Genomic DNA, 19,978 nt, shown 5'->3' with positions numbered 1-19,978 from the left:
CACTGCTTTGATCTTTTTATGCCTCTGAATCAATGGTAAAGAAGGGAGTTACTGGGGTGACTGATTCTGACTACCAAGGGGAAATTGGACCACTACTCCACAATGGAAGTGAGGAAGACATCTGGAATACAGGTGATCTCTTAGTAATACAAGTAATATAGGTAATCATCTGATGATTAAGGACAATGGAAAAATTACAACAACCCAATTCAGGCAGGGCTATTAATGGCCCAGATCCTTCAAGAATAAAGGTAAAGAACCACAACCAGCTGATGTTCTTGCTGAAAGCAAAGGGAATATGGAATGGGTTGTGGAGGAAGGTGGTTATGAATACCAACTACAAGCACGTGACCAGTTACAGAAACAACAACTGTAACTGTGAATACTTCCTCCTTATTTTCTGCTATACTAAATTTTTGTGCCCCTCATAATTCATATGTTGCAACCATAATCCCCAATGTGTTGGACTTTGGTGGGTTTTTTTTTAACTTTTATTTTCTTTATTTAAAAAAATTTATTTTATATTGGAGTATATAGCTGATTAACAATATTGCATTAGTTGTTGGAAGAAGAGGTGGTGGTCAAAGAGGGAGAACCTTGAAACTGAGGTTGTAGAGTGGTTGCAGTTAATGTTACTGATATAGGTTAGGGTATAATGATGGGAGTAGGTGGCTAAAGGAGGATAAGCACAATATTAATGGAGAAGAAATGCTCATGGAACAGAGAGACTAGAGGTTTAGAATGTGTATTTTTTTAATTTAAATACTTATTTATCTATTTTGGCTGTACTGGGTCTTAGTTGTGGCATGTGGGCTCTCTACTTGTGGCATGCGGGCTCCAGAGCCCACAGGCTCAGTAGTTGGGGTTTAGTTTCTCCATGGCATGTGAGGTCTTGCCTTGGATTGAACCCACATCCTCCACATTGCAAAGCAGATTCTTAACCACTGGACCCCCAGGGAAGTGCCTGGAATGTGTATTTTTGAATCCACCATCATGCAGATTTTGAAATCACCAAGGTTCTGAACAAGAGAGGAATTGAAGAGGGTGACAGTGAGCCAGGGAAAATAATCCCCAAAACCTAAAGAGGAATGATGAGGGGTGTGGCAGATGACTGTAACAAAGATGCAGAGAAGTCCATGTAGACTGATACTTGTGCCTCAAAGGAGCTGGAGGGCTTCCTGAGTAGGGAGAGAGCATGATCTGGGGGCTGCACATGAAGTACAAGGACATCTATGCCTCCTAAATCACTGGTCTGAGAGCTGTGGGAGTAAATTCACTGCTCAAGAGGGCTTCACTATTGTCCAGGAAGATTCGTGTTTCCACTGGAGCAAGAAGGCAAATTCAGCCTTCAGGGAAGAGGTTGAGAATGGAGGGATTCTGCTGATGACTAAGTGTGAGTTCTAGAAGGCAAGTTCTCACAAGATGGGTCAGAAAAGAGAGTTTGGGGACTTCTGTTTCCAGCCATGATGGAGTAACAGGGACTAGAATTACTTTCTTGCCTTAACTAAAAAACCAGATAAAATACATGGAACAATGGTTTATAGATATTAGACAACAGGAAACATGAGACCCTGTTTCCTCAGAGAAAGCAAACAAATGAATGAACCATATGATTACCTGGAGAGAATTTCCATGTTCAGTGCAAGGATGTGTGTGTGTGTGTGTAGGGGGGAAGGACTCAAAAATAGCCTGGTTGTCTCCATGAATTTAGAAGACACAGTTAAGAGTTTGTGGCAGTCACAGCAGCTAGAGTTCTCAGAACAGGCAGAGTGCTATGGAGGAGAGAGCTGCACACAGAGAAAAAGCTGTGGAGATCTACAGAGGGTTCCCTTCAAGTCTTCAACCAAGTACCAATCAGAATACATATGTGATGAAATTGTCTGAGGCCAGAGAAAGGCCACTGAAAAGGATCAGGAGGAGCAATTATCAGAGACAGGAATAGTTCATCTCCAGACCAGCTTACGTGGAAGAACCTCCTAGTACATGAGGCATTGAATAGAGAACTCAGGAAGGTATTGCCTCGGTACTAAAGTGGTGGTAGTGGTTTAGTCGCTAAGTTGTGTCTGACTCTTGTGACCCCGTGGACTATAGCCTGCCAGGCTCCTATGTCCATGGGATTCTCCAGGCAAGAATACTGGAGTGGGTTGCCATTTCCTTCTCCAAGGAATCTTCCCAACCCAGGAATCAAACCTGGGTCTCCTGCATTGCAGGCAGATTCTTTACTGACTGAGCTACGAGGGAAGTAGCTATCAATCAAATTAGCCCTGGACTAAAGGCTCTTCAGATCCTGCCTAAAAAAACTTAAAAGCAAGCCTCAAAAGGATCAAACTGATTAACTGTATCCTAGAACAAAGCCCAATCCCACCCCCCAATTTTTTAAGTACCAAATAAAAAAAGCTCTCACATTTTACTCATTATAAAATTTACAATGTCTGGCAGCCAGTAAAACAGAGAAGCAAGAAAGTACAACCCATAATAAAGGGGAAAAGAATCCATAGAAAATGACCCAAATGATAGAACCAGTAGACAAAGAACATTAAAACAGCTATTACAAATATAATCCATATGTTCAAGAAGGCAGAGGAGAGCATAAGCAGGGCTGAAATAGAGCACCCAAGGAAGACCCTACCCCACCCCCTGCCCCCCTCAAACTCAGAGCTGAGATCCAGTCCCTATTGGAGAGTATATGGTTGTGGTTCTCTGAGTGGTGGGACTTGCTAGAAATCTGCTTTCTGGAACTTGGCAGAAATCTACCCTCTAGGGTGCCAAAGAAGGCAGTTCATGGGGAAAGTGTGTCATTCGAGGCACTCTGCTACAAAACTACCTGAGGGAGGGTGCGGGGTGGGAGGCGGTGCGGGGAGTTGCTGGCCACTGGGCACTGCTGGTTGTCAAGTGTGTTTGTTGCAAGAACTGGAGATGCTGTGTGAGTGCTTCACAAGCGGAGGCAAACTGCTACAGGACTGGCTGATGTGGGATTCCAGGGAGGAGCAGCTGGCCTCTGTGCTGGCGGTCACCACGCACGGCAGGAGCCAGGCACTGGAGGATGTGTGGGTGCTTCACGCCCCTAGTGCTGGAGAAAGATGTGTGTGTTGCAGGATCCTGTGGAGTGGACACCCCAGGGCCAGTAAGCAAAAACCACTTTCTTCCTTGTAGTGTCTCTCTAGCTCTACTGGCCAAAATTCAGGGCTGGCTGGCAAAGGAAAAAATATTTAAATGGACCAGATCCATTCGTGCAGAGCAGGCAAGTATAGAGAGTGGATTTGAAGCCAAGAGGAAAAAATCAGTATGTGGCACAGTCCACCCCTTTGACTACTCAGCTTCTGTGTGCACCCTTTTGAATCCTTGAATTCTTGCACAGCAAAACAGTTTTATTTCTACCTAACAAGATATAGCTGTCTTGTAAGAGAGGAAGTTATGACTGTCTCCCCCAAATGAGGAGACACACAGTCCCAAAGCCATTGTATCCATTGCTGGCTGTTAACTATTCCTCAAATTTAATGATAGTCCCATTGATACTCCATTATCTAAAGACTAAATTAGAAAATTAACTTCTAACAACTATTTGTACATAAAATAAAAATCAGGAGAAAGAAAAAGAAAATGGCTGGTGCATACAAATAAACAAATATAACAAGCAAAAAGAAAATAGGCAAAGCTACAGTAGTACTCATTTCTGTATTTGATCATGAGGCTGAAGTCACCGTCAATGACTTCCTTCTTCCACTACCCATTCTGTATTTCCCCTGCCTTCTTCCAGAACCTCAGATGCTGTTTCACCTGATGGAGTGGCTCAAACTTTCATTCCTGAGTCTTCAATCATCCTGCCAGTTTTTGGTTGCTGTAATTCTCTATTATTTTTTACTATTGGGCATATAAGTACTAAGAGGCACCCCAGATAATCCTCTGGGCTGCAGACATAGTCCTCATTGCCTTTGTTGTATAGCACCAACCTGATTTCCCCTTGGTAATGAAGATCAACCATTCCAGCCAGTGAATTAACTCTATGTCTCCCCGCTACACTTTTTTTTTTTTTTTTTTTGCCTATAGTTTCATTGGCATAGAGCCTAAAATGTCTCACTTTGCCATGCAGTGGACCCATTGATGTACCCCCTGGTAGGGGCATCTTCCACTGGCAGAGAAGACTCATTAGAATTTAGAGCATCCCGAGGTGCAATAGAGTCTTCCCATAAGTACCCATTCCATCTTAGAGGATCATATTCCTTCCTCATCAATGCCCTTAGTTTCATAGTAGACACTCTGTGAAGCTAGGAGTTCAATTTGCATTGTAATTCAGCCAATCACAGGATGAGATTCTGTGTCTGATTTTTCAGCAGGAAATGACTGATGTCCAAGCTCAAAGATAGTCAATCAGGCAGTGAGGAATTAATTGTCCATCACTCAGCTTTTTTGTTCTATTCTAGATTTCAGTTGATCAGATGAGGCCCAATCACATTGGGCTTTACTCAGTTTACCAATTCATAAGTTAATCTCACCCAGAAACACTCTCAAAGGCATACCCAGACTAATATTTAACCAAATATCTGGGCACTCCATGGCTCTGTCAAGTTGACACATAAAAATCAGAGGGACTTAGATATCCAAACGATCAGAGCTCAAAGTTGTCAAGATGGGAAACAAAAATTCTGCAAGTGAGTTATTAGGTGTAATAATTAGAGGGACCACTCCTGGCTAGTGGGGAGACAGCACCGTATAATGGTCTCTGATTCAGAGTATATACTGCATGCTATGAAACAGAATCCCATCCTTTTAAGGTGTTGTTTCCCACCTAGCATCATAACTGAGTCTTCAAAACCATTTCATCTCTCAATTAGGCCAGCTGCTTCTAGATGATATGGTAAGACCAGTTAATTTCATAGGCATGAACATTTTGCTACATATTCTTTGCTGTGAGATGAGTTTCTGGATCAGATGCAAGGCTGTACAGAAGAGTCCACAGATGGTGGTGCTGGCACAAACCTTATGGGTGGGGAAGGGAAAACTATATCCAGACCATGAGTCTATTCCTGTGAAGATGAATCTCTGTCCCCCTCCATGATGAAAGAAGTCCAAGATAATTAACCTGCCACCAGGTGGCTGGCTGGTCCCCACACAGAATAGCATCATACTGGGGACTTTTGAGTCTCCAGTCTCTCCTTTGCCATCTCCATTGATGGCAGATTAGTCACTCTGCAGTAGCATTAACCACACCACCCTCAGTAATGCAAAGACTATACTGTTGAGCCTGGGCAGTTCTATCACTGCCACTTCATTCATGGGCTTCTATGGACTGAATTGTGTTCCTCAAAATTCATGTTGAGGACTTCCCTGGTGGTCCAGTGGTTAAAAATCAGCCTGCCAATGTAGGAGAGACGTAAGAGACCAGGGTTTGATCCTTGAGTTGGGAAGATCCCCTAGAAGAGGGCATGGGAATCCACTCTCATATTCTTGTCTGGAAAATCTCAAGAATAGAGGAGCCTGGTGGGCTACAGTCCATAGGGTCAAAAAAAGTTGGACATGACTGAAGCTACTTAGCATGCACCCACAGGGCCATTAATCTGTGCATTCCCCCAGGGATGAGTTATCACTTCTGGTTTACTAACTTTGAAGGGAGTGGAGATTCACTTCCATTTAGCCCTTCTTACAGTAGTGCTCTCATTATTATCAACAAGTTGATGTGGGGATTATGCCAGTTTCTAAGTATGTATATCCCAGGGATAAGCTCCAAAGTCTCATCTAAATATCATCTAACTCAGATATGGATGAGACTCAAGGTACAATTCATCTTGAGGAAAATTGCTCTCCAGCTATGAACCCAACAAGTTATGTGCTTCCAAAATGTGGTGTTAGAACAGGCAGAGGATAGGCATTCCCATTCCAAAATGGAGAAATAGGAGAGAAGAAAAGAGTGACAAGGGCCTGAGCAAGTCCAAACTCCAAGGGGCCAATTCCATTAGACCTTAAGGCTTGAGAATAATGCTCTTTGGCCAGATGCTCTAATCTCCAGGCCCACTGGGGTGGAGGTCCATCTTCTAGATACAGTGGGGTGAAGCACAATGGTGTGGCTTTGCTGGGTTGGGCCCTCAATGCTTTGGGCAGCCAGCTCCCAGGCCATTCTCCACCAGGGCCCCATGGCTCTTGCCTCTGGAGTCCTGAGCCTGCAGCTCTGCCATGAGGCCCAATTCTTTGAAATCTAGGTGGAGGTATCATATCTCCTTCGTTCTTGTGGATATAGCCCATACTACCGCAGGCTGCTAGAGCTGCACCTGGGGGAGACCAATGCCGAGTGAGGTAGCAGAACCCACCACCATATGAGGTAGTGCCCATCAATGTGCTAGTGGCTCCTCCTTTGAAATTACTCTGCCCCCGGGGCCTTTGTGCTCTGGGCCTGTGATCAGAGGGGCAGTCCTGATGATCTCTGGATTGCCTTCAGGGTTATTTTTCCCCTACAGTCATTCCTGGCCCACAGAAGAGAGCAACCACAGAGCTTTCCAAGGGTGCAGGTACACATCTCACTAAAGGGTTTCTCAGTGTCTTGGTAAAGTTAGTGTATTCTGAGTCTTGTCATGGAACATAGTTAGGGATTGCATGCAAGTCTTACATGATAAATCCTGTCCAACATTCCTATTGCCCTAAGCCTTTGGATCCCCTCCTCCATATCATGCCCAGGACACCTCTAACATCTCAGCCTCATTAACGGTAAGCCACAATTGAGTCTCAGTTTCAGTCAACCAACCAAGAAAGCACTTAGAGCATGTGCTGACACATTAAATCCAGAGTCTCTAGTAAGCGTACCCATATCAATGAATTCTGCCTAATCTAGAGTTATGTTTTGCCCTCCTTCATCTAACACCCATAGAATCCTCTTCTGCACATATTCCCCAGGTTTCTGCCATTATATATTAGCAAACTCTTGCAATTATTTTGGTGTATAAGTGATTTCCAACTTGGTCATAGTGTGCACTTGTTCCCCATGCTTAGATTTGACCTCAGTTGTGGGTCTGTCAGTAGGGGGTGGTTGTGGTGGGTCTTGAGAATGAGCATCTCTTTTCCAGGCACCTGGACCAGTTGAGTTTATCACAGCATTTTCAAAGAGAGAAAGGTTAGTTTCGGACACTGAAAGGCAAGCTACTTCCATTAGTAAGGAAGGCTCAGAATGACTTGGTAGTTCAAGACTGTGAGTTTCATCTGGGGCCAAACAGATGTTCCCATTCCAAGTTTCAGGATTCCATTCTTTACCAGTCAATACCATAACTTTCACATGAGAAACTTGTCAAGATTGTGAATTCAACTGACATTGTAATTCAGCAATTTATGCAATTAAACATGTGTTAGATGTTTAACAATATTAACCCTGTTGCTAGGCATCAGGAAAGTTCTCTGGTTCTTAGGTTGTGACTTGAACTGAGAAATGAATGGACCCAAGCTTGTTATTTTTCTCTTTGTAAGTGCTCAAGTGCATTCAAAATAATCTCTCCCCCATCACGATATTCATAGTCATGGTCACGACTATAATAGTCAAGTGCAGCAGCCATTTTGGCTTCCAGGACATGTGCTTCATTTGGCACTTCATCACAATCAACCATAGGTTGATTAATTGTGATGCCTCTGTTACTAGCACCCATCTCTCACTGGCAAGGAGTTCATCACCGTGAGTAAGGCTAGAGGAATGAAGAAACCAATCACAAAGTCCCATCTCTGCAAATCTATTTCCTGGCACCACTCCTGGTAACAATTCTGTATCGCCTGAGCTCTATCTGGAGAGAGGGATAACACAGGAATTTGAATAGGGAAAGTTAATATAAGGAATTACCTATAATAGGAGATTGGAATAATGAGGGATTGGCTAGTAAGATGTGAGGAGGACTCTAAAGAATATAGAAATGGCAGATATAAGAAGTAGTCACAGGGGAATTCCCTACTGGTCCAGTGGTTAGGACTCAGTGCTTTCATTGCCAAGGGCCAGGTTCAATCACGGGTCAGGGAACTAAGACCCCCAAAGCCTCACACCTCTGCAAAAGAAGTAGTCACTATCCCTAGGTTGACAAATGCCCCCGAGGCTGAGATCCAGATCTTGTTGGAGAGGCGTGATGGTAGTTTTGCTTCAGGGTGAAGTCATTGTGATGCCATACTAGTGGAACTTGCCAGAAATCTCCCTGTTGGGAGGCGGAAGAAAGCTGTTCACTGAGTGCTGCTGGCCTCTCTGCACCACAGGAACCAGGCTCTGGGGAAGCTGTGAGTGTGGCAAGATCCAGAAGCATTCTGCTTGCTTGCAAACTGCCTGAGGGTGAGCTCTGGAAGGAGGGGAAAGCTGCTGGTCACTGGGTACTACTGGTCACTATGCACTGTAGAAATCAGGCCCTGGAAGAGTTGTGAGTGTTGCAGGAGTCTGATGCTAGAAAAACCCATGCAGAAAGAGCCTGTCAATCGAGCATGCAGGAATCAGGAAGGAAACCTCTTTTCCTCTTGCAATATCTCTCCAGCACCCTCTACTGAGAAAGCTTCAGTGCCAGCTGGCAAAGGGAAAATAGTTAAAATTGTTTCTTTACCACAGAACAGGCAGAAAGGGTGAATTTGAAGTTGAGTGGCAATAAGTTGATAACCAGCACACCATGGGTCAAAGACAAAATCCTAAGAAAAATTAAAAAGTTGAATGAAATTAAAATGAAAATATATCCAAATGTATGGAATGTAGCAAAAGCAGTGCTTAGAGAGAAAATTATAGCATTAAATGCTTATACTAGAAAAGAAGTCTAAAACCAATGACCTCAGCTTCTTAAGAAATTATGATAAAAAGAGTAAATCAAACCTAAAGTAAGCAGAAAGTGAAAGTGAAAGTCACGCAGTCATGTCCGCCTGCCAGACTCTTCTGTCCATGGAATTCTCCAGGCCAGAATACTGGAGTGGGTCCCTTTTCCCTTCTCCAGGAGATCTTCCCAACCCAGGAATCAACCCGGATCTCCCGCCATTGAAGGTGGATTCTTTACCAGCTGAGCCACAAGGGAAGCCCAAAGTAAGCAGAAGAAAGAAAATAATAAAGAGCAGAAATCACTGAAGTAGAAAACAGAAAACAATAGAGAAAAGAAGAGAAACCAATAGCTGGCTCTTTGGGAAGATCATTAAAACTGATAAACTTCTAGCCAGATTGATGAAGGAAAAAGGAAAGACGATCCAAATGACTCATAATAGGAATGACTTTTTTTGGCTATACCACATGACATTCAGGAACTTTACTTCACTGAGCAGGGATTCAAACCATGCCTCATGCAGTAGAAGTGTAGAGTCTTAACCATTGGACCACCAGGGGAGTCCAGATCCTACAGAAATTAAGATAATGATAAAGAGATGCTACTTATTTTTATTTTTTAACTTTATTAAAAGTATAGATGATTTACAGTGTGTTAATTTCTTCTGCATGGCAAAATGACTCAGTTTAACATATATATATACACATATATTTATATTTATATGGCTTCCCTGACGGCTCAGTGGTAAAGAATCTGCCTGCAATGCAGGGGACATGGGTTCAATCCCTGGGTTGGGAAGATCCCTTGGAGGAGGAAATGGCAAACTACTCTAGTATTCTTGCCTGGGAAATCCCATGGACAGTGGAGCCTGGCGGGCTGCAGTCCACGGGATTGCAAAGAGTCAGACACAACTTACCGACTAAACCACCACTATATATATATATATATACCATTATGGTTTGTCACAGAATATTGAACATAGTTCCCCTGTGCTGTACAGAATTACCTTGTTATTTGTGTGTGTGTGCTAAGTCGGTTCAGTCGTGTCCAACTCTTATGACCCTATGGACTGATCCTGCCAAGCTTCTCTGTCCATGGGATTCTCCAGGCAAGAATACTGGAGTGGGTTGCCCTCCTCCAGGGGATCTTCCCAACCCAGGGATCAAACCCACATCTCCTGCAGCTCCTGCATTGCAGGTGGATTCCTTACCGCTGAGCCACCAGGGAAGCCCTACCTTGTTGTTTATCCATCCTATATATAATAGTTTGCCTCTGCTAATCCCAAACTCCCATTCCTTCTCTCCCCCACCCACCTTCCCCTTGGGAGCCACAAATCTGTTCTCTATATCTGTGAGTCTGTCTTTGCTTCATAGGTACATTGATCTGTATTGTATTTTAGATTCCACATATAAGTGATATCATATAGTATTTGTCTTTCTCTTTCTCACTTCACTTAGTATGGTAATCTCTAGGTCCATCCATGTTGCTGTAAATGCATGATTTCATTCTTTTGAGGGCTGAGTAATGTTCCACTGTGTGTATGTGTGTGTATGTTGTTGTTGCCCACTTGCTAAGTCGTTTCTGACTCTTTGCGACCCCATGGATTGTAGCATGCCAGTCTCCTCTGCCTCTACTATCTCCCAGAATTTGCTTGAATTCATGTCCATTGAGTTGATGATGCTATCCAACCATCTCATTCTCTGCTGCCCCCTTCTCCTTTTGCCTTCAGTCTTTCCCAGCATCAGGGTCTTTTCTGATAAATTGGCTCTTTGCATCAGATGGCCAAAGTATTGGAGCTTCAACTTCAGCATCAATCCTTCCAATGAATATTCAGGACTGATTTCCTTTAGGATTGACTGGTTTGATCTTCTTGCAGTCCAGTTCAGTGCAGTTCAGTTCAGTCGCTCAGTCGTGTCCGACTCTTTGCGACCCCATGAATTGCAGCACGCCAGGCCTCCCTGTCCATCACCAACTCCTGGAGTTCAAGGGACTCTCAAGAGTCTTCTCCAACACCACAGTTCAAAAGCATCAATTCTTCAGTGCTCAGCCTTCTTTATGGTCTAACTCTCACATCCATACATGACTACTGGAAAAACCATGGCTTTGACTAGACAGACCTTTGTTGGCAAAGTGATGTCTCTGCCTCTTAATACGCTGTCTAGGTTTGTCATAGCTTTTCTTCCAAGGAGCAAGCGTCTTTTATTTTAATTTCGTGGCTGAAGCCACCATCGGCAGTGATTTTGGAGCCCAAGAAAATAAAGTCTCTCACTGTTTCCACTTTTTCCACGTCTATTTGCCATGAAGTGATGGGACTGGATACCATGATCTTAGTTTTTTAAATGTTGAGTTTTCAGCCATCTTTTTCACTCTCCTCTTTCACTTTCATTAAGAGGCTCTTTAGTTTCTCTTCAATTTCTGCCATTAGAGTTGTATCATCTGCATATCTGAGGTTATTGATATTTCTCCTGGCAGTCTTGATTCCAGCTTGTGCTTCATCCAGCCTGACATTTCATATGATGTATTCGGCATATAAATTAAATAAGCAGGGTGACAATATACAGCCTTGACATACTCCTTTCCCAATTTTGAACCAGGTCGTTGTTTCATATCTGGTTCTAATTGTTGCTTTTTGACCTGCATACAGGTTTCTCAGAAGGCAGGTAAGGTGGTATGGTATTCCCATCTCTTGAAGAATTTTCCACAGTTTGTTGTGATCCACACAGTCAAAGGCTTTAACTTAGTCAATGAAGCAGAAGTAGATGTTTTTCTGGAATTCTCTTGTTTTTTTTTTAGTAACTAGATTCACATTTAATTAAATAACTGAGAGAAAGTATATGTACATCAGGAGCTGGGAATCTTGGAAGCTGTATTAGAATTCTGCCTACTACAAGGAGGGCATACTTCCTGAAATATTCTATGAGTTCAATATTTACCCTGAATGAAAAAAAGTGAAAGTGTTAGGCAGTCTGTTGTGTCTGAGTCTTTGTGACCCCTTGGACTGTAGCACACCAGGCTCTTCTGTTCATTGGAGTTCCCAGGCAAGAATACTGGAGTGGGTTGCCATGCCCTCCTCCAGGGGATCTTCCTGACCTGGGGATCAAACCCAGATCTCCCTCATTGCAGGCAGATTCTTTACCATCTGAACCACCAGAGAAGTCCAATATTACTCTAATCTTATATCAAAACCAGACAAAGAAATCCCTGGAAGTTATTTTATGGATATCAAACAAACTGATTCTAAAATGTAAAATGGAGAGGCAAAAGATCTAGTATAGCCCAGTCAATATTGATAGAGAAGAACAGATTTGGAGTACTGATGTTACCTGATTTTAAGACTTACTATAAAACTTAGTATTTAAGACAGTGTGGTATTGGCCAAAGAATAGACAAATAGATCAGTGGAACAGAGGGGAGAGCCCAGAAATAGACCCACATATATGTGGTCAACTGATCTTTGACAAAGGAGCAAAGGTAATAACAATGAGACAAAGACAGTCTTTTCAACAGGCTGTTGACACCTGTTAGGATGGCTATTTTCAAAAACAATAACAAGGACAACAAAAGTGTTGGTGAGAGTAGGGAGAAATTATAACCTTTGCACACTGTTGGTGGGGATGCAAAATAGTATAACTACTATGGAAAAACAGTATGGCAGGTTCTCAAAAATTAAAAATAGAACTATCATAGGATCCAAGAATCCCACTTTTGGTTATTTATCCAAAAGAATTGAAAACAGTGTCTCAAAGAGATATGAACACTCCTGTGTTGATTGCAGCACTATTCACAATAACCAAGATGTCTAAACAACCTAAATGTCCATTGACAGGTGAATGGATGAAGAAAACATGGTGTATACATATAGTGGAATACTGTTCAGCCTTTAAAAATATGAAAATTGCAATATGCAACAACAGGGATGAACTCTGAGGACATTATGGTAAGTGAAATATGCCAGTCACAGTAGGAAAAATACTGCATGAATCTACTCATATGAGGTATCTTAAGTAGTCAAATTCATAGAGTCAAAGAATGGAATGGTGGTTGTCAAGGGCTGGGGTGAGAGGAAAATGGGGAGTTACTATTCAATGGGTGTTAAGTCTCAGTCAAGCAAGATGAATAATCTTTAGAGAGATACTGTGCAACATTGTATCTATATAGTTAGCAATAATAATTTGTACACTTAAGAATTTGTTAACAGAGTAGATCTTAAGTTAAAGAGTTCTTATCACAATAAAATAAATGGTACTGAAACAACTGGACATCCACATGCCAAGAAAAGCAGTCTAGACACAGAACTTACACCCTTCACAAAAATTAACTCAGACCCACATGTAAAATGCAAAACTATAGAACTCCTAGTGTTGCAGAAACCAGTAATCGAGAAACCAAGCATCACACTTGGAGAGTTGGAGATCTTAGGTTTATTACGCCGGCAGGCCCAGAGGAGTTAACACTCCAAGCTCTGAGCCCGGAACAAAGGGGTTACAGAGTTTTTATAGACAGACTATAGTGGGCAACACTAGCTGGTAATAAGCCGGTTTAAACTAAGGGGTTTTGCGCAAGCACGGGAACAGCAGTCAAGATGGAGAGGCGGATGCCTGACCTTTACACGGACAGGCATGATTAAGCAGGTTTGCAGGGGCTGGGCAGATCCAAAAAGCAGAACAAGGGTGAATAAGCTCCAGTTCCTAGTATTGTAAGTCCCCACTTTCTGAGACTACATGACCTTTGATCCAGACTTTTCAAGGAGCAAGCTGAGTTACAGAGGCAGAAGGAGCAGGAGGTTATGTAAAAATTTAACTTTTCCTCTTCACTAGAAAATACTATAGGAGAAAAATCTAGACAACCTTGGGTTTGGCAATGACTTTTTAACTACAACACCAAATACATGATCAATGTAAGAAAGAATTGATAAGCTGAACTTCTTTGAGATTAAAAAGTTCTGCTCTGTGAAAGACAGTGAGGAGAATGAGAAGATCAGTCACAAACTGGGAGAAAATATTTGAAAAAGAGCTATTTGGTAAAGGAATATTATCCAAAATATACAAAGAATTTATGTCTGTATACAAAGACAACTTATGTCCATACAAAAACCTGCATGTGGATGTCTATAACTGCCTTATTCATAATTACCAAAACTTGGAAGCAACCAATATGTCCTTCAGTGGGTGAAGGGATCTATAAACTCTGGTACATCCAGACAATGAAATACTATTAAGTGCTAAATAGAAATGAGCTATCAAGCCATGAAAAAACAGGGAGGAACCTTAAATGTATATACTAAGTTAAAGAAGCTGATCTGAATAGGTATGATTCCAAATACATGACATTCTGGAAAAGGCAAAACTCTGGAGACAATAAAAAGATAGTGGTTGCCAGGGACTAGGGGGAAGGGGTGAGGGATAAATAGGCAGAGCACAGAGAATTTTTAGAGAAGCAAAAATACTTTGTATGATACTGTAATGGATGCATATTACGGAGTGTACAATACCAAGAGCAAACTCTAATGTAATCTGTGAACTGAGTGATTATGATGTGCTAATGTAGGTTCATCAGTGGTGCAGGATGTTGTTAATGGGGGAGGCTATGCATGTGTGGGGGCAGGGGGTATACGGAAAATCTCTGTACTTTTCTCTCAGTTTTGCTATGAATTTAAAATTGCTCTAAAAATAAAGTCTATTAAAAAAGAAAACTACAGATCAAATATCCGTCATAAACACAGATACACGAATGAGTAAAAAGATGCTTTCTCTCTCTCTTTATCTATATCTGTATCTGTGTATATACACATACACACACACACACAATAAAATACTACTCAACCTTAAAAAAGAATGAAATCTTGCCATTTGCAACAGGATGAATGAGGGCATTATGCTAAGTGAAATAAGTCAGATGGAGAAAGATATTTGTATGATTTCACTCATATGTGGAATATTTTAAAAAACAAACAAGCAAAACAAAAACAAACTAGGTATAGAGTACAGATTGGTGGTTACCAGAGGGGAACAGGTATGGGGATAGGGAGAAATGGGTAATGGGCATCAGTGCTATGGTGCTGGATAGAAACTAGACTTTTGGTGGTGAGCATGCTCTAGAGTATACAGAAGTCTAATTGTAATGTTGTACACATGAAAATTATATAATGTTGCAAATCAGTGTTACTTCAAAAAAACAGGAGTAGACAGTTATGGGGATCCTTTCACGATGTATATAGATATAAAATCATGTTGTAGGACTTTAAATACATGACAATTTTATTTGTCAATTATACCTCAATAAAGCTGAAAAAAAAAAAAACCACATATAGATGAGTTTTTAACAAAATTCTACCAAATCAAATCCAACACAATATATGAAAAGGATGATACGTAATGACCAAGTGGGTTTTAATCCCAGGAATGTAAGGTTGGTTTAGCACTTGAAAACCAATCAGTATAATTCATCATATTAATGAATTAATAAAGGAAAACCATGTGATCAGCTCAACTGATGCCAGTGAAGTGTTTGATAAAATCCAACATCCATTTCTGATAAAATAAAAAAGAAACAAAAAGGAATCTCGTAGAAATTTAGGAATTTAGGGGCTTCTTTAACCTGATAAAGGGCACCTACATAAAACTACAACTAATTTCATTCTTTTTTTTTTGGCTATGCCATGTGGCTTGCAGGATCTTAGTTCCCAGACCAAGGATTGAACCTGGAGCTATGCTGAATCCTAACTGCTGGACCACCAGGGAACTCCCTCATCCTTTCTTTTTAAATTGAAATATACTTGATTTACAATGTTGTGTTAATTTCTGCTTATAGCAAAGTGATTCAGTTATATATATATTTATATATATATTCTTTTAAGATATGATTTTCCATTATGGTTTATCACAGAATATTGAATATACTTCCCTGTGCTATGTAGTAGGACTGTGTTGTTTGTCCACTGTCTATATACTGGTTTGCATCTGCTAACCCCAAACTCCAACTCCATCCCTCCTTGATCCCCTTTTCCCCTTGGCAACCACAAGTCTGTTCTCTACGTGTGTGAGTCTATTTCTGTTTTGTAGATACATTCATTTGTGTCATATTTTAGTTTCCACATATAAGTGATATCATATGGAGGGGATGCTTTCAATGGTTCCCTCCTTCCTTCCCTTCTTCCCTCCTTCCCTCCCTGATGTCTGCTTACCTGGGGCTGTGTCTCTGGCTGAGTTCATGGGGCCTGGCCCTCAGGCTGCTCTCCCACCAGATGCTAGGCTGTTTATTTTATTTTAATTTTATACTGTATTGGAGTATAGTTGATTAACAATGTTATGTTAGTTTCAGGTGTACAGCAGAGTGAATCAGTTACTCATATACCTGTATATGTTCTTTTTCAAATTCTTTTCCCATTTAGGTTATTACAGAATATTGAACAGAGTTCCCTGTGCTCTGCAGTAGGTCCTTGTTGGTTCACTGCGGGATCTTAATTCCCTGACCAAGGACTGAACCCCAGCCCCTGGCAGTGAGAGCACCAAGTTGTAACCACTGGACCACCAGGGAATTCCCTAGGCTGTTTATTTTTAATTGTAAAAATACATGCTCACAATGAAAAACAGACAGTGAAAATGCTACCGCTGCCCCACCGATACCACCACCACCACCACATTAATAAAGATACAGATAGAGAATTTCCTGGCGGTCCATTGGTTAGGACCCCGAGCTTTCACTGCCAAGGACCCAGGTTCAATCCCTGGTCAAGAACTAAGAGCCCACAAGCTGCAAGCTGCACAGCCAAAAAAAAAAAAAAAATTAGTTACAATACAGATAAAAACTTCAAGCATCAATGTGACACTCTGGCTCCCCCTCAGGCCCCCAGTTACCTATACCCTCCCTTAACAACACCTTATATCTTGCCCCCATGCATACATAAGCCTATTAAGGACTCTTTCCAGTGTCCTACCTGGAAGAAGGCAGCAGCAGCTTTTTGGGGCTTTCCTGGCCTCCACGCTGGCCCCTCTCACCCACTCTCCAAGGAGCCACTGAAGAGGTCTCACATCACATCTTCTCTGCATAGTACCCTTTGGTAGTTCCAACTTTACTCAGAGTAAAAGATCCAGATCTGGCCCCTGTCTGCCTTCCTGATCTCAACTCCTACCATGCTTGACATCACTCACCTCCCTAGAGTCACACTGGCTGTTCCCTCAGCCTGGAACACTTTCTTTTCCTTTTTTATTAAATTATATTGACATACAATATTAGTTTCAGGCATACAACATGATGCAATATTTTTATACATTACAAAATGACCACCACATTAAGTCTAGTTACCATCTGTCACTGTACAGTATTATTGAGTATATTTCCCATGTTGTACATTAGTTCCCTATGACTTATTTTGTAACTTGAAATTTGTACCTCTTAAACACCTTTAGCTATTTTGCCTAAGCCCCCCATCCTACTTCCCTCTGGCAACCACCAGTTTGCTCCCTGTATCTTTTTTTTTTTTTGGTTGTGGTTGTTTTTTGGCTGTATCACATGGTATGTGGGATCTTAGTTGCCCCACCAGGGGAACCTGTGTCCCCTGCAGTGGAAGTGTGGTGTCTTAACCCCTGGACTGCCAGGGAAGTCTCTGTTTCTGTTTTTTGTTTGCTTGTCTGTTTTGTGTTTGAGATTCTACGTATAAGTAAAATCACATGATGTTCACCTTTCTCTTTCATTTATTTCACTTAGCATTATACCCTCTAGGTCTCGCCATGTTGCTGAAAATGGCACTATTTTGTTCTTTTTTATGACTGAGTAACATTCCATTGTATATATGTACCATATCTTCTTTATTCATTCATCTGTTGATGGACACTTAGGTTGCTTCCGTGTCCTGGCTATTGTAAATAGTGCTTCTATGAACATTGTGACATATGTATCTTTTTTTTTTTTTAAAGATTATTTATTTGACTTTGGTGGGTCATCATTGCTGTGCATGGGCTTTCTCTGGTTGTGGTGAGTGGGGGATAACTCTTCATTGCAGTGTATGGCTTCTTATTGTGGTGCTTTTCTTGTTGCGGAACACAGGCTCTAGGCACGCACGCTTCACTAGCTGTGGTGCAAGGGCTTAGTTGCTGTGTGGCATGTAGGATCTTCCTGGACCAGGGGTTGAACCAGTGTCCTTTGCATTGCAAGGATGATTCTTAACCACTGGACCGCTAGTGAATGTATCTTTTTGAATTAGTGTTTCCATTTTCTTTGGATGAATACTCAGAAGTAGAGTTGCTGAATCATATGGTAGTTCTATTTTTAGTTTTTCTGAGGAACTTCGTTCTATTGGGAATACTCTTCCTTGAGCTCCCTTAATGGCTTATACCTTCGCTTCTTCCAAGCAGATCTTTCAAGGTCAAATATCACCACTTCAGAGAGGCCTTCCTCTGACTACCCTGGCTAAATTATGTGACCTTTCAACTCTATTCTTTTGTTTTGGTTTATATTTCTTTGTTGTTGTTCAGTTACTAAGTCCTGTCTGACTCTTTGCAACCCCATGGACTGCAGCATGCCAGGCTTCCCTGTCCTTCACTATCGTCTGGAGTCTGGTCAAACTCATGTCCATTGAGTCAGTGATACCATCCAACCATCTCATCTTCTGTTCCCGCCTTCTCCTTCTGCCCTCAATCTTTCCCAGGATCAGAGTCTTTTCCAATGAGTCGGCTCTTCACATCAGGTGGCCAAAGTATTGGAGCTTCAGCTTCAGCATAAGTCCTTCCAATGAATATTCAGGGGTTGATTTCCTTTAGGATGGACTGATTTGATCTCCTTGCTGTCCAAGGAACTCTCAAGAGTCTTCTCCAACACCACAATTCGAAAGCATCTATTCTTTGGTGCTCAGCCTTCTTTATGGTCCAACTCTCACATCCATACATGACCACTGGGAAAACCATGGCTTTGACTATACAGACATTTGTCAACAAAGTGATGTCTCTACCTTTTAATATGCTGTCTAGGTTGGTCATAGCTTTTCTTCCAAGGAGCAAGTGTCTTAATTTCATGGCTGCAGTCACCATCGGCAGTGATTTTGGAGCCCAAGAAAATAAAATCTGTCACTGTTTCCACTTTTTCTCCATCTATTTGCCATGAAGTGAAGGGACCGGATGCCATGATCTTAGTTTTTTGAATGTTGAGTTTTAAGCCAGCTTTTTCACTCTCTTCTTTCACCTTCATCAAGAGGCTCTTTAGTTCCTCTTTGCTTTCTGCCATTACAGTGGTATCATCTTTGTATCTGTTATTGATATTTCTCCTTGTGATTCATCCAGCCTGACATTTTGTATGATATTCTCTGCATATAAAGTAAATAAGCAGGGTCTCAAAAATGATAGAATGATCTTGGTTTGTTTCCAAGGCAAACCATTCAACATCACAGTAATCCAAGACTATGCCCCAACCACTAATGCTGAAGAAGCTGAAGTCAGATGGTTCTGTGACCACCTACAAGACCTTCTAGAACTAACAGCAAAAAAAGATGTCCTTTTTCATCATAGGGGATTGGAATGCAAAAGTAGGAAGTCAAGAGATACCTGGAGTAACAGGCAAGTTTGGCCTTGGAGTACAAAATGAAGCAGGGCAAAGGCTAACAGAGTTTTGCCGAGAGAACACACTGGTCATAGCAAACATCCTCTTCCAGTAACACAAGAGAAGACTCTACACGTGGACATAACCAGATGGTCAATGTCAAAATCAGACTGATTATATTCTTTGCAGCCAAAGATGGAGAAGATCTATTCAGCCAGCAAAAATGAGACCTGGAGCTGACTGTGGCTAATTGAAGAAAGTAGGGAAAACTACTTGGCCATTCAGGTATGACCTAAATCAAATCCCTTACGATTATACAGTGGAAGTGACAAATAGATTCAAGGGATTAGATCTGAGAGACAGAGTGCCTGAAGATCTATGGACGGAGGTTCATAACATTGTACAGGAGGCGGTGACCAAAACTATCCCCAAGAAAAAGAAGTGCAAGAAGGCAAAGTGGCTGTCTGAGGAGGCTTTACAAAGAGCTGAGAAAAGAAGAGAAGCAAAGGGCAACGGAGAAAAGGAAAGATATACCTATCTGAATGCAGAGTTCCAAAGAATAACAAGGAGAGATAAGAAAGCCTTCTTAACAATGCAAAGAAATAGAGGAAAACAACAGAATGGGAAAGACTAGAGATCTCTTCAAGACAATTAGAGATACCAAGGGACATTTCATGCAAAGATGTGCACAATAAAGGACAGAA

At 41.7% G+C, this 19,978-nt stretch overlaps 1 long non-coding RNA gene across 2 annotated transcripts in view; it reads left to right on the top strand.

The window, feature by feature from the left end:
• The window catches only part of LOC138986379 (uncharacterized), a 56,948-nt gene extending 39,631 nt beyond the window's left edge, over positions 1-17,317 (top strand). For both annotated transcript variants that reach the window (XR_011463218.1, XR_011463219.1), the window contains exons 4-5: positions 12,571-12,681; positions 15,416-17,317. This is a non-coding gene — a long non-coding RNA (uncharacterized lncRNA). The remainder of the gene's footprint in view (positions 1-12,570; positions 12,682-15,415) is intronic.
• The last annotated feature ends 2,661 nt before the right edge of the window (positions 17,318-19,978 follow it).

The sequence above is a fragment of the Bos mutus genome, chromosome X, assembly GCF_027580195.1.
Source record: "Bos mutus isolate GX-2022 chromosome X, NWIPB_WYAK_1.1, whole genome shotgun sequence".
Classification (NCBI taxonomy): Eukaryota; Metazoa; Chordata; class Mammalia; order Artiodactyla; family Bovidae; genus Bos; species Bos mutus.
The sequence above is the reverse complement of the archived record's forward strand: the minus strand, read 5'-3'. Positions and strand labels throughout refer to the sequence as shown.